Genomic DNA, 14,961 nt, shown 5'->3' on the forward strand with positions numbered 1-14,961 from the left:
TCCTAATGTCCCTCTGTATTAAAACTGTGTGTGTTACTTAAGGCCCTGCATGCACACCTGCTATCCTGCTCCCTGCCATTTTATTAATCCACAATTGCTTCACTCTGTCAAATCCTTTTTTCACTATTCAGGAGTGCCTGGTGGTGGAGAGCAGCATTTGGCTGTACATATGCTATGTGCCTTCCCCCACTCCATCCCACAAAAATGGAGAAGTCCCGGTTATCTGCAGTAACTGAGAGACATTTCAAGATGATAGAATTTCATAATTTATCTAGCAGCTGCATTGTAGATAATCTGTGATTTTAAATTGGCTGTAACAATTATGTTACTTAGAATATGGTGTGGTAGTTCTCAGCTCAAAGCAGAGTGGTTCAGATTCACTGCTGTAACAAATGAATGCTGTTAATTATTTTAGCTTTAAAAAACATTCTCTTCTACTTAGGGCTATGTTGGTGGGAAAGTTGTTTGGTGTGAGTGTAGTACGGTAATTATTCCATCCTGGCTTTCCTGGAATAACTCTACCTGTGGCCAGTTTATTTCAAAACAGGAATTAAAAGTGGAATAGTTATAATCACTTTTTTCTTAAATTCAATTTTACTGTTGTAGCTGCAGCAGAGTAGACCTGCCATATAGGTGAAGCCTCAGTGTATGCTTGCAGCTCTTACATTTCTAGGACCAAAATCCATTTTGTTGATTTTCTCACTGATTTCCTAAGCTGTTTGTACTTTTCATTCTTGCCTTATTTTTCAAAATGAAGAGGGCCTTGCTTTGTCTAAACTATCTTACTCTGTAACATTAAATAGGTGGTATTCAGTGATCTTGACCTTCTTCATTCTGAAGACTTTTGCCCAGCTGCAAAATCATTTTTCCCTCTCTTTCTCACAAGAATAACGTCAAGCTTTTGTAATTTGGTGTGGGTTTTTTTTTTCTTCCTCTGTCTAGACAGGCTCTTTAGCTAAGTGGTGTGATTTTGTTTATCTCTAATTTCAACAGCAGAGTCACATTTCCCTCCTCCCTACCTCTTGTAAATAGGGTTTTGTTTACCACTGTCTGTTCTTCTGGTGACAAAAGCCACATACTGTCATTAGTCAGCAAACGTTTAATTATGTTGCTAGAGCAGATGGAAATACAGCCTCAGGACCTAGGTAGCAGGTCAACAGAATTTAAAACTCTTCCATCTTTCTTGTATTTTGCATGTTCCATATCCACTTCAACAGCTCTTTAGCACCAGGTTGAACAAGTGTGTGGGGTATTTACACTTAGATGTGTGACTCTTCCCTTACTTTATTAAATGACCTTATGGCGGAAGAACTCCGCTGTCACTTTAGTTTGATTTATCACAGCAGGACTTCCCTTGATGGGTGAATTCCCAACGGGACATCAATAGTCTCTGGACGTGAGTAGCAGGTGGCCTGATGCTTTACCATGCGTGGCAACTCTCGCCATGATTTCTTCTCTCTGAAGAAACTCATCAGCCCAGCTTGCTGTTCCTTACTTATCTGCCTATTCAAATATATCTTAATGGATTTAATTCAGGCTTCTAGACTGGCAGCCCTTTGCTATCTTTTAATCTTTGCCTTCATCTAGCAATCTGTTTACAAGCCTCAATATACCAGAGGACTTAGTGTGGGCATTATGGAGTCTTCCTTTGAAAGGATGGAGCATTAATATGTGTATAATAAAAACAAACAAATAGAAAAATCTAGACAGATAGATTTAAATGAACTCTAATCATAATACAAATAAGCAAGCAGCAAGTGTTGATTTAAATTAACAGTTTACACTTTGTTTCTCTCTAGACATTGTTTTTGTAGTGCTGTTTCTCATTCATAGATACTGTGTTGATTTTCAAGGTAGAAATAGCCTTGCATTAAAGTTGGAATGTATTTCTATTAATCAAGAGAATTGACTATTATGCAAAATATTTAACCAAATATATCTAGTGGTATGTGAGATAAATTTGCCTTGCTTTTCTTTTACATTTTGTGTCAGATAGGAAATGGTGAATGGGATGTTGGTACTGATGCTTGAGTGTGATTCATTTTTCTCATGATCTTTGTCAAGTTATATTTGGATGAAAACTGGAATTTTATTAAAATGCACAAGTAACTGCAATCTAAAATAGCAATACTGAAAAGTACACAACAAATGTACAGCAGAAAAAAATAGGCTTATCACATCATATTTTGTATTAAACTTGATTGATGAAATGGTGAATTATTGTCCCTACTATGTGCACTGAGATGATTGGTCTTGATCATCCTGGTTTTGTCTAAAGAGGTGTCCCTGTGGTTGTTCCTAGGCTTCTGTACCGATACCCCAGCTATAAACACTGGCCAAATCCAGCCACAGCAGCTGCCGAACCTTGCGGTAGGCCTGTCTGGACTGAGACAGGCCTATGCCTTACCAGGGCGAAAAGCATGGTCTTCCTCATCACTCACCTGTGCGCAGTGTGAGGTTTTAAACCTCTGTTTTGCAGATAGTTGCAGCTGTGGAGAACCTGTTGTTGATATATAGGAGTTTTAGGTTTATTATTAGCTCGTCAAAATGCAACCGCTGTTGATGAGACACACCGGTACAAAACTAGGACAGGGTGACCTGAAACAGGATGACTTCATTGTTTTCTGAATATACATATTATCTTAATGCCTATCCATGCGTTAACCCCGTGTGTATAGAAGCTGAAGGGAGTTAATGCATAGGTGGCATAGCACTAACTATAATTAAGGCGGCTCCCTGAGACCGAGAGGGAGATGGAGAAACCATCTGCCACAATCTGGTCTCTCCCACTGAAGAGGACAGCACCTGGCCACGTGACCCACTGGACTGAGGTGAATCATGGAGCAGGTGTGTTTGTCACCGGTGTAAAATATCAAACCACTTACAGCTTGTAATGTTTTCTTGTTCTTGGGAACTCTAGTGTCCTCAGGAGCCCCTGTGCTCCATAGCTGCCCTGACTGTACCTAGAGTAACTCTTGTTGCAACAGTACTGGGGTGAGACCTGGGCAGACATTAGCATCCTTGCCTTGGGTTCTGTTCTCCCTGGAGCAGAAAGCTGGGTGATTGCTAGTCCAGGAGCCACAAAACCCTCCAGGAAATCTTGCAGTCTAAACCACTGGAGGGTCAAGTCAGCAGGGTTTGCTGGAACCTGGGACTGAAAGTAAATTTTTGTTAACCAACCTCTCAAATCCTGTTTCTGATCGTAATAGATTGGAAGAGGAAAACTAGGGTTTTCTTTTTCTTTTTTCAAATACAACTCAGTTTGACAGCTTTTAGCAAATTAGTCATTAAAGTGGTTGGTCTGCTTTATCCATTCTTTAGCTGCAAAGAGTCCAGTGAGATCCCCAGCTTTTAGACTTAAGCATTGGGTTCCAGGGCCTTGGTGATGACCCGTCCTGGTTCACTGGCTTGACTTCCCTTAAAATGTCAGCAGCAAACACACTGCTTGAACATTAATAAATGTAATTTGCAATATTTTTAAAATGTGAAAAGCTTAAGCCTTAATATACATGGTTATACATTAACTAAGTATATTTTTAAAAAATAAGAATATATTTGAATAGAAATCTGGATTAAATAATTTTTAAAGGACTTTTAAAATGAGTAAACTTTTTCTTCCTCAGATAAGAATTCCCTCTTCTCACTTCTGGATTTACAGATGAAAAAAATTCAGAGTGCAGGTTTTATTGTAATCTCAGGTTAACTCAAAGTAAACCTGAAACAGCAGAATTAAGAGTTACACTTTATGAGCTTCTGTGTTTCCCTAGGAGCTTGCACTGATAATTATCTCTGTAGATTTGTGTGTCTCAGCATTTAGAAATAGGCCTGATCTGTTAAATTTAGATTTTGGCTTTGCAAAGAGCCGAGGAGGTCCCTGTTACATTTTCCACTGCAGCGCTGACTTGGCTCCTTTGCAGATACGTGTATCTGCAGTGGGTGAGTCCGGGGGGCCACTAATGACAGCAGGATGATCTTGGTGAGCCTACGCAGGGGGTGAGGTGCCAGCTACGCGAGGCGCAAGTGTCCGGGGCAAATTGGTGACAGGATGCAAAGTGGCTTAAGCAGGAAGCCATGAGGAGCTATAGCAATGGCAAACAGCCATGATCAAGGGCAGTGTGGCTTTTTTCAGAGAGGAAGATCTTGCACCCAGGGCCTGGCTCTACTAGAGCGTGACTGGAAATGGTGAGGTGTAACAGCATCCAACCAGTTCCACATGCACAACTGCCATTTGAGGCACACTGCAGGCATGTGGGTCCTTGCTGGGCACTTTCTCCTCTGCCTTAGAGAAGCAGAAGAGTTGCCTAAATGCTGGCCTTTCCTGAGCACGGGATCGCCTGTTGGACGTACTATCACCATACCTTCTGACTTTCCCATTCTTATCTCTCCCTATCCAGTCTTTCATTCCTCTTTCTAGGAAGTAGTTTATTTCCTCTTCCCATTCATCCTTTCTCATATTTCCTTTTCTGTGATGATTTTATTTTCTCTAAATCTTTTTTTTCTTTCTGATCCATCTTTCTCCTTTCAAGTGTATGCAGAGTATAAAGGTATTCCCTTGCATCTCTTCCAGCTAGTACTCAGCATGTTTGACATTGCCTCACGAGTGAGAATGTGACCTGATCTGTGTAAAAAGGGAAAGTAATGTAGTCACTGCAAACTGAGCTTAAACACGTGGGTGATCTATGGATCAATGGAGAACTTTCTTTCCTGTAAGTAAGCAGTAACAGATGGCAAGAGGGCTATCTCTTGTTTTACTAAGATACTTTATGTACAGTAATTGTTAGAGTCTATTGGTGATTAGGGTTTCGTTGACAGAAGCTGTGGTTGGCTGGTACCTTTGAAAATCAGGTTATTTATTTTAGTGTCTACATACGGACTTGAAAATTTTGACCAAGGCACTTTGCTCAAGGTCATTATCCTGACTTGTGGACAGAACAGGGAAGAAAGTGCAAATCCTGTCAGCTTTCTCTTCCTATTGATATTCTGTACAGTTTCAAGTAAAGCAGGTGTTTATATATTTGGATTCAGTAAAGCAGATGTTTATATATTCAGATTATATACCAGATTATAATGAAGTGAGTGATCAGAATTAATTTGGGAGGACTTAAAAGCAGGTCCTGTGAAGTGGCACAGCCACTTTGTGGGAATTTCTGGATTTAGATGGGCTCCAGGGCAGAAGAAAAGGTTCATGTTGCATGGGAGCACCTCAGCAAACTATTTCTCCCTTCACAACACAGTGCACCTTTTCTTTTACACCCTGTCTGGATGAGTTCCTGGGCACACCTGAGAAAGGTGTAAGCTGGCACTGCTGCACACAGAGCCCCGAGATGAGCAGACCTGAGGTTTAAGGCCCCGGATTGCCAACTGCTCTAGGGAATGGCAAACCAGGTTGATTGTAGTTCCTTTGCACTGTAGTTCCTGTGAAGATTAGGGAGGTTTCATACATCAACCTTATTGAACTTATTATTCAAATTATCGCAGGGACAGCATTTCTCAGAGGACATGAAATTATGTTAAGAAACCAGTTCCTATCCACTTTCCTTAGGAAATAAGACTGTAATTGATGCGGTTTCTGGGTCAGTTTCAAAGCAAGACCAGGCAATAGTATATTTTCATGTTCCATTATGAACTGGAGCATTTTCTTATTTAGGACAGCATGTGTTTAAGAGTTTACCAGCCTGGAAACATGGTAAAGTCCAGAGGTAAGCTTTCCTACCACAAGGGACTGAGAGGAAATCAAGTGGTGCAGCCTCTGAAGAGTTTTAACAGCCAGTCTGCTGCACATTGTGATTTTCAAATTCCATCCACTGGATTTGCAGAACCTGAACTTCATTGAAAACAACATTTTCCTGTAGTCAGCCTTTGAGGTGTTCTAACAGATCTGGTCAAACTGAGTAAGCATTTCAAATTAATTCCTGGGTCATCTATGTCTCTGCTCTGATTGTAGTAATTTATTTCCAATTTTGCTGTCATGGAGGCAAAATATTCCTTGCTCTGTTTTAATCAAAGCAGAGAAGAGGGACTAGGCACCTAAGTTTTGCTCAAATAGATGAAAAATGGACTCTGAATTCCTTTTCGTGCTTTTGAAAATCTTCTCCACATGTATGATTTGTCAAAAGACCCTGTATTCTATACTGACAACAGCTAAAGCTAACAGCCATGCTGCATAAATAAAAAAAAAAATTTTAGTCACCATGTCTTTACTACTGTTATTCAACCTGGAAAGCTGACAGATACAATCTTCAAATGCGTGGCATTTCCTGCAGAATCTCAAGGTGAACCCAAAATTAAGGTTCAAAATGCATTTGGTTGCTATGTGAAAATGCTGGCCATTCCTGGATTAATGCTTTTGAATAAGCAAATGGCTAGGTAAGAAAAGGAAAAAAAAACAAACCAACAACTGAAGTTTGTGTTTCACGCTTCAAGTGACCTGGCCAAGTGTGGCTAGATTTCCTTTTAAAATCAAATGACCACGATGCATCTCCCAGGGTCCTGTAGTATGAATGCTAAAAGGATTAAAACTAGTCAGGTCACACAACTTTATTTTACTCTTTACAAGGGCCATGTTAAATCCAAGACTTTATACCCCTTGTTTACATAGATATTGGGTACATGGCAGGAAATTACATAATTTAACCTGTGCCGTGAAGTAAAATACCCCTTTGTGTTCTGCTTTAGAGTCAAACACACAAGAAACTGTATTTTCTCCAGTTCTTTCTTACTGAAGTCTTTTTCATTAAAAAGTAATAACGTACCCAAAAAGTTACAAAAGCAATACAACAATAATATAAATATTTAAGTGGAAACAGCTTTGTAGTAACTGCTTGAGTAGAAACAGTCTGTCCACACACCGTCCTTTCTGAACATTGCATCACTGTTTGAAGGCAAAAGAAAATTAGGGGGCTATTATGATATTTGTTATTATGCAATTCTCAAAGGTGTAACAAGGTACTCAATCGAGACAGAAGGGGAATGGAATGAACAGCATAAATAGTAAGCAGCTCACTAGGTTTTAAAAAATGAGCTAATGTTAATGATTTGAAATTTTATTAATAGATCTAAAATCTGTAAAATGCATTTCAAATACTCTATAACCCTTTAAGACCATTCTCAGAAAAGATGGCAGAACTCTGAAGACAAAGAAAAGATGACTGCAAAGTTTGATGCAGTGTTTACAGCCAGTTAAGCCTGGCTATTTCTGTTTAAAAAGAATGAACATTAAGCATTGGGATGAGGGATTGTAGTCTGATTCAGCTCATCATTTCCAAGAAGACTGTTCTGTATGTCTTGAATCTCCTGCCTCCCCCATCTTCCTAAGCCTCTCAGACATCCTCCCTCAGTATCAGCCCAGCTCACCCAGAGCTCCGGCAGGCAGGTCTGGGGTTGTTGCTGAACCATTCAGAACTCCACCTCATCATCCTCTTGATCATGGCACTAGTTCACTGTTAACATCAAGGAAAAAAGCCATGTGTGAGTAATTACTTTGAAACTGAATACATCTTGGTTCTATGGTGTAAAACCTACTGACACACAGTAGCCCCAAAGTCACTTTAGCAGCAGATGTTACAGACAGAAAACAACTATATAAATAGTTGAGCTCATTTTCCTGCTTTGGCAGGAATATCTTTTTTTCCAATCAATATATTTGCTAAGGCATTGCCCAAGTTAATTTTAAATATCTCGTTGAGGACTAATGGAAGCCTTTGGGCAGTTACTCTACATTCCATCTGATGCACCAAATTAGAGAGGTGTAAAGTATTTATCAATTCTACCTTGTTACCTCTGTGCATGTTATGACTTAATTTTGTCTTCTACAATCTTGCACTGGCTTTTGTAATTTTCTGTGCAAGGAACAGCCCTTTTTCTTTTTTGCATTACACTAACAAATTACTATTTTGCATGACAGATCACAATGCTTAGCAGAAGAGGTTCCTTTTAGATCTCACTCATCTTTGCCTGCGGAAAAAAAAATATTCCAGTGAAGTTAGTGATGCAGATTATTAAATTTTCATTAACATGTAGTTCATAATCTTTCTGCCTTTGCAGCTTCTCCTGGTCATAGAAATAAATTACAGCTGCCAGAATATATTCTATATCTATCTGAGTCAGGAAAAAGTGATTAATTTTCTCCTTTTATTAGCAAAAGAGGAAAGTCTGTTCAGTGAAGCAAAAGTTATTAGAGGAAATACAGTCAATGCCTAAGCCAGGCTACTCACTGCCACAGATGCAATATGAATAGTATTGCAAGTGTATTAACATGACAGTATAACAGGGGCATTTCTCAATTATTGGAAGGCCACTTGCTACACAAACTTGGCACAGAATTTTAAGGGGTATGGGACATAGAGTCATTTAGGTGGGAAAGGAACTTTAAGATCATTGAGTCCAACCATTAACCTAACACTGCCCAAACCACCACTAAACCATGTCCCTAAGCACCACATCTACACACCTTTTAAATCCCTCCAGGGATGGTGGGTGACTCAACCACTTCCCTAAGCAGCCTGTTCCAGTGTTTGACGACCATTTCAGTAAAGAAATTTTTCCCAATATCCAATCCCTGGTGCAACTTGAAGCCATTTCTTCTTGTCCTATTGCTTGTTACTTGGGAGAAAAGGCCAACAGCTACCTCACTACCACCTCCTTTCAGGTAGTTGTAAAGAGAGATAAGGTCTCCCCTGAGCCTATGTCTCTTCAGGCTAAACAACCCCAATTCCCTCAGCTGCTCCTCATAAGACTTGTGCCCTTCACCAGCTTCATTGCCCTTCTTTGATGAGCTCCAGCACCGCAATGTCTTTCCCATAGTGAGGGGCTCAAAACTGAACATAGCGTTCAAGGTGGGCCTTGAACTTTCCCTAATCACTTCCCTAGTCCTGCTGGCCACACTATTTCTGATATAAGCCAGGATGCTTTTGATCTTCTTGGACACCTGGGCACACTGCCGGCCGGTATTGGTGGACAAGCACCAAACTTTCAGAAGAAAGTCCATAGAGCTGTGTCAACACGGAGCCCAGCTCTCTTGCTAGCACCATGTGCATTAAAACCTCCAGCTGCCATATTTTGTTCCAGCGTGCCTGATGCCTCCCTCGCATACAGGCACCCTTCTTCCAGCCAGACATGCTCTGGGGCAGGCAACTGAGTGGGCCACGCACTGAGCCCTCTTGGTGACATTCACTGGAGCACGTTGGTTAAAGGCCAACTCAGCAGCAAGCACCACCAAGGGCACGGAGAGCCCGTGCAGACTCTCAGAGCCTCACCAGCCCTGCCTGGCCTGGAGGTGGGCTCTCACTTGCATCACTAGAGCAGGAAAAGCATACTCTTAAAAAAACTGCTAAACTTTTACAGTGTAAACACACAGCTGCAAAGACAAAAAAAAAAAAAAAAAAAAAAAAAGCAGCATCATTTTAACTAAGCAGGTAAATGGGCTCTTATTAGAAAATTAAGTGCTGCTCCTATAAAATGTAACTATTTCTCAGTAATGGGGACATTCCTTAATGACGTGGACTTTGGTGTAAGGTAAGCAATTTAGGGCTGTATGCTTATTTATCTGATTCAACATCATTTGCTAAATGTCATAATTTTTGCTAGCAGCCTTTTTTGTAGCCATCAGAGTGGTAACAAATCCTGCTTCCCCAGCTACAGACAAGGCACAGAATAGGGTGGTGGGGAGGAGACTGCTGAGGGGACAGAAAAAGCTATATTTAAACAGTTGTGTTTGCTTTTCTCTAAAAAAAATGTCTTGTAGATCCCTTTTCTGCCAGAACACTGGCACTTTGCAAATGCTGCCAACACAAACCCTGCAAGCAAGCCAGCTGACATCAGCTGACCAAGGACATGGTGGGACTTCGACAATTTTATCCATTCCTCTTCAAACAGGAGGCCTTTTGTCTCGTCCATTTGACAAAACAAGCCCGTGAGTAAAAGCAGAAGCCTGCCTATGGGAGACGTGCTTAAGTCAATGCAATCTAAGATACACAGCACCAGAAGTTACCTAAACTGAGCTCAAGATCAAACCAGGTTTACAATATCTCTCTCAAATAAATTGGGGGTTTTACTATACTGGATACATTGTGGGATAAAGGCATAAGGAACATTATCCCCGTTGCTGCCTGGGGCTTCGCCACCAGAATTTATGAGAGGAACCCAACAGGACATGTGATCTGTAAAATACTTCCCTTGGAGATGGCCGGTTCAGTCTGGCCTAGACTGGTGATGAGAAAAAGCAGGCTCATGTCCTTGCCTAGATTAAGTGAGCTGGATAATTTCTGTATGGCTCAAGTAGTTGATTGTTTGCACCACAAAACTTGCTACTGAAACTGTCTCCTTAGCTGGCAGGCAGTGTAAACGTTAGGGACTGAGGCTGTGGTTGCAGTGTCTTTGGTACCAGATCTGTGTGCTGTCAGGTCAGAATAAACATGGTTTGGCTCAGACATGGTATACAAAGTTATATTTCCCAGAGTCATATTAGCCAGACTTCACAAAACAGATGTAAAATCCATTTCATGATTTTATGCTCACTGGGGGGGGGGGGGGATATGCATGGAAATGCATATGTAAGAACAGGTAAGTCAGGCAATACCTGATCAAGCACAAAGCCTTTTGGCACACAAATTGACACGGCCAAATTTTTGGGACAAATCAGAACCAACAGAAAGATTTAGTGTAGATTAACACTCTGCATTGAGTGGCTCTGCTGTTTTCAGTCTGGCCCTGGGAGCCAGATAAAAGCTTAATGTCTTGTGTTATCAGGCCAGATCTTATGAAACTTTCCCATGCCAGACTTCTGCAGAGCAGGCTGAGGCTGTGGGGAGCACGTATGCAAACTCCAGTGAGCTATACCAGCCCCGCAGAAATCCTGGGTGCTGTACAGTGAGAAAGCTATCCATGCCCTAATGAAAGAGTAGCTGTCTCTAGAGGTAGAGAAGGACTGAAAGCCACTGCCTTAGCAAGAGTTCCCCAGAATCTTTTAGCAGACATATGCTCTTTTCATGTAACGAGTATAGTACAAATCAGAGCATTTCTAGACCAAGCTAGTGGCTGGTGGTGTTTGGACCTAAGGTGACAAACAAGTGTGGTAATAACCCTGTGTCCTGCTCATTTGATCTTTGTACCAGAAGAACTTCTCATATTTCTCAGAAGGCTTGCTCTGGAATAACAGTCTTACTGAGGAATTACCACTAGTCATTTTGCATCATCCCTGGAGCCACACAGGGTAAGGCGTACATTGCCCTTCTCTCCTTGCATACAGGCAACATCAACATCAACAGGGGGAGGAGCGTTGCGCTGTGTTGCACCCCCAGCCATGCTTCCACTGAGGGTGGGCTACGCCCTGAGCCCGGCAAATGCTGTCTCCTGCTCTCAGTGATACCTCACTCTTGTCCAGCGCTGAAGGTGCTGCGTAGTTCAAGAGATGGGATATGGAAATGCCGATGGGAAATGTCTCGGCCACTATTTAAAAATTGGGCATAAACCCAGATTGAGTGAAATTGAGCTGCTGTCTGCTGGCAGTGGGGTGGCTTTCCAGCAGTGGGCTTGGTGAGCTCCATGTTTGCTGTCTGGACTTTGACACAGGGCTAGTCCCTGAAGAGGAACTGGGGTCCCACCACCAGCACAGACTATGCCAGTCAAGGAGGAAGCCAAAGATGCCTGTGAAATCCCGGTTAAAAGTGTGTACCCTGTGTTTGAAATGCTGGTGAAAATAGTAAGTTTGAAGCTCAGGCTGGTGGCTGGTTGGGGTGTGTTGGTGAGGCAGTGCCAGAGGGCATGCCTTCATGCATAGCCTACAGTTCACTTCCACTTTTGAAACCTCTAACCCAGCACTTCACATGACCAGCCTATTGTTAGCCATGTAAAACTCGGTGTGCTCAAGATTGAAAAAGAATACGAAACAGAACCTCTACTGGAATTCTTTTCTAACTTTTTATACATGAAGTTCATGCCTGCATCTTAACCACCACTATTTTTACTTCCACACTCCTAGATTATAAAGACCCTAACTCTGGGGAAAAACAGACCAAAATCTATGTATAGATGTGCTCCCATCTCTGTGCCTGTTGCACAAATCAGGGCATTTCTTGGAGCACACAAAAACTGTTGCCTTGCACATGACTCAAGCAAAGGCTGTTCTAATATGGGCTCAACTGTAATACAAAATAGTTGTGTCCATGGAAATGCAAATCTTGAAAAATTAAATATTCAGGTCCTCACTGACATACTGCAAATACATTTGAAACATTCTTGTTTCCCAGGATAATAGCTACATAATTAAGCTAAGCTTTCACACTTTCTCTTTGAACCCATTGGATTTATTTAGCAAAAATCATTACACAGATATGACCAGAAAATATCTTAGGGAACTATTTGTAAGGAAATTAAAAGCTTAAATACAGAGATTGTCTCTTCACTAAGTACTGGCTTTTATTAAAACAGCAAGTTGCTCATACTTCATCCCTTGCAGCTTCTTGAAATCTTCTGTTTGACATTTTGAATGTGCCATGCAGGTTCTAATACACATTACACAAAAAGAGCTGTTATAAAATTCCTGACTTTTTCTTGTTTGCATGACAGAGAGGGAATGGCAAATCCTCCAATTGGACCAGATAATCACTCTCCTGTGAAAAGCCTACAATCCACATCCTCTGTTTTCTTCTTAGCTGAGCTTTGACTGTGCTTGGTCAATAATTTTATTTTATGTGTGAAGCCCATAAATCACCTTCCAATACACATTGGACAGTGAAGAGTCCTGGTAGATTAGACATCAGCCACAGGAGAAATCACATCCAGATCCAGGAAAGCTGGGTGCTGCTGGAGCAATCAGGCATTTTCATTTAATTTTATCATGTTTTTTTGAAGATCCCTCACTACATCGTAAGACCACTCTCTGGAGCAAGGACTAATTGGATGGATAAAGGTTTAGAGGATCAGGTCTTCTGTCATGAGAGAGAGACTATTAAAAATCCATGTGCTGCAGTTTTATCCAGGTGACTGTCATTATATAAACATAACAAATTCAGTGTTGCAACTGAGTTAGACAGCACTTGTAGAGCCTATCCAAAGGAAACTCTGTCAGCCAGTTGAACATTGCTTAGATGCAGTTTGTGACCGAGGCCTCCGAAGGTGGTTCATTGTGTGACTGCCTCTGTCCCACCCCATGAGAATCAGTAATGTGCCATTTAGCTGTGGAGGCAGTCCGGAGGGAACAGCCAGGCATACAGAGCTTTCCAAAGGGGCTGAGGCTCACAAAGATTTCAGCAAAAAACCCTTCCCTCCTCTTACTCACAGGAGCAGGAGTTTTTGACATGAGTTGAAGTTGAGGTGGTCAAATGAAGTGGATGTCTTTCATTGTTGTGGAATGAATATAACAGAAAATATTTATTGGTTCAGAGGAAGATGCTACACAAAGGGAAAGATTAAAGAATATACTGCCTTGTGCCATGCACAAACTGTTAGTTTGTAGTCTATGGTTCCATTTCAGCCTTAAAACTCAATTCAACTAAATAAGGTGCCCCTTTGGCATCTAATGGAGGCTTTATCATGTTTATGGAGACAAGTTTCTTAAAAGGTGGTAAAGACAAAATGAGCGATAACAGAAGTGTTCAGTTCAGCTCTTTCAGATGGCTTTGTTACCTTCCTCTGTGTACAAAACAGGCTGCCTCAGCTGACACTTGTTTTAATGAGGGATGAACCACAGCCGTGTGTTTTTGTACACGTTCATTACATTGGGTCCTCCAGCTAGACTTTCTCAGCCTGGACATTGGATGAAACTGGACCAATATTAAATCATTTACAGAGACATATAAAACCCAAAGAACTTTTGATGTTGAATACATTTGTATGTATGCTTAGGCCTGTTACTGCTGGAGAGGATGAGAATCTGCCCCAAGTGCCATGATCCTCCACACTTTTATCGATCACATTCACTTCTCCTGGGATTGGTTTCAAAAATAGACTTCCACATCTTACATCAGCAAAGGCCAGGGAATCAAAGGATGGGAACTTCAAGTTTAAGGGTTGACTTCAAGGCAAACATCCAACCCTTGCCCCCAGCCTGCAGGTCAGCTTCAGACTCCAGAGACAACTCTCTATTGTTGTTAGTAGTGTTCAAAATACCAATCTTCTTCATCTATGTTGTGGAAAAGCAGAGTGAATTCTCATGTTCACTGAAAGGTGATCTACCTTTATATAAAGCCGCCTTCTTTTAAGTACAAGTATTATGAAACCCACTGGAATCTATAAGGACCGATGGGGTATTGTTTCTAAAATGTCAGGCCTGTACATCTTCCACCTTCTGTGATTCAGAAGCAGCATAAAAGGCCATAAACCATTCAACTGCTGTGACTCACCACCCTGATTCATACACTTGATACAAATATTCAGCGATCAAAGTGGTACCTACACCCCCAGTAAAGATTTTAAATTATTTTTTAATGCTGGCCATAAAGATGGACAATGCTAAAGCATTTTTCTCCTGACTGATATTGGCTATTTTAGGTAGCAAGTCTCTTGCGGCAAAGATTGATGCTTACTTTAAGAATCATATGGTGGGGTACATAAAGCAATGTACTCTGCAGTGTTTCCTCCCTGACCTAGGCAGAACATGAGACACTGATCGCTCAGGGGTTTTCTGAGCAAAAGTTTGCAGGGAATTCAAAACGGATGGAAACTTCTTCCCTGTGAAGGAATCTGGAAGCTCCCCTAAACCTGCTTGTATTAACTTTACAGTAGATGAAGGTGTTAAACTGGCATGTGTCTACCAACCGGGGAGTGATCCTTTTAAGTCCTCTGCTTCGTCCCCACTTGTGGAATTTGTTGTGCCAGTGGGACGAGGCTGGCTATAAAACCCCGGTGCAGGGGACCTCTGTCCTGCTCAGGCAGACTGCCACAGCATCTCTGCTGAGATCAGCCCCGGGGAGATCCCCCCCTTCATCTCTGCTGGGCAGGCGGCCGCTTTGCCGACGGAGGAGG

The sequence above is a fragment of the Athene noctua genome, chromosome 1, assembly GCF_965140245.1.
Source record: "Athene noctua chromosome 1, bAthNoc1.hap1.1, whole genome shotgun sequence".
Taxonomy (NCBI): domain Eukaryota; kingdom Metazoa; phylum Chordata; class Aves; order Strigiformes; family Strigidae; genus Athene; species Athene noctua.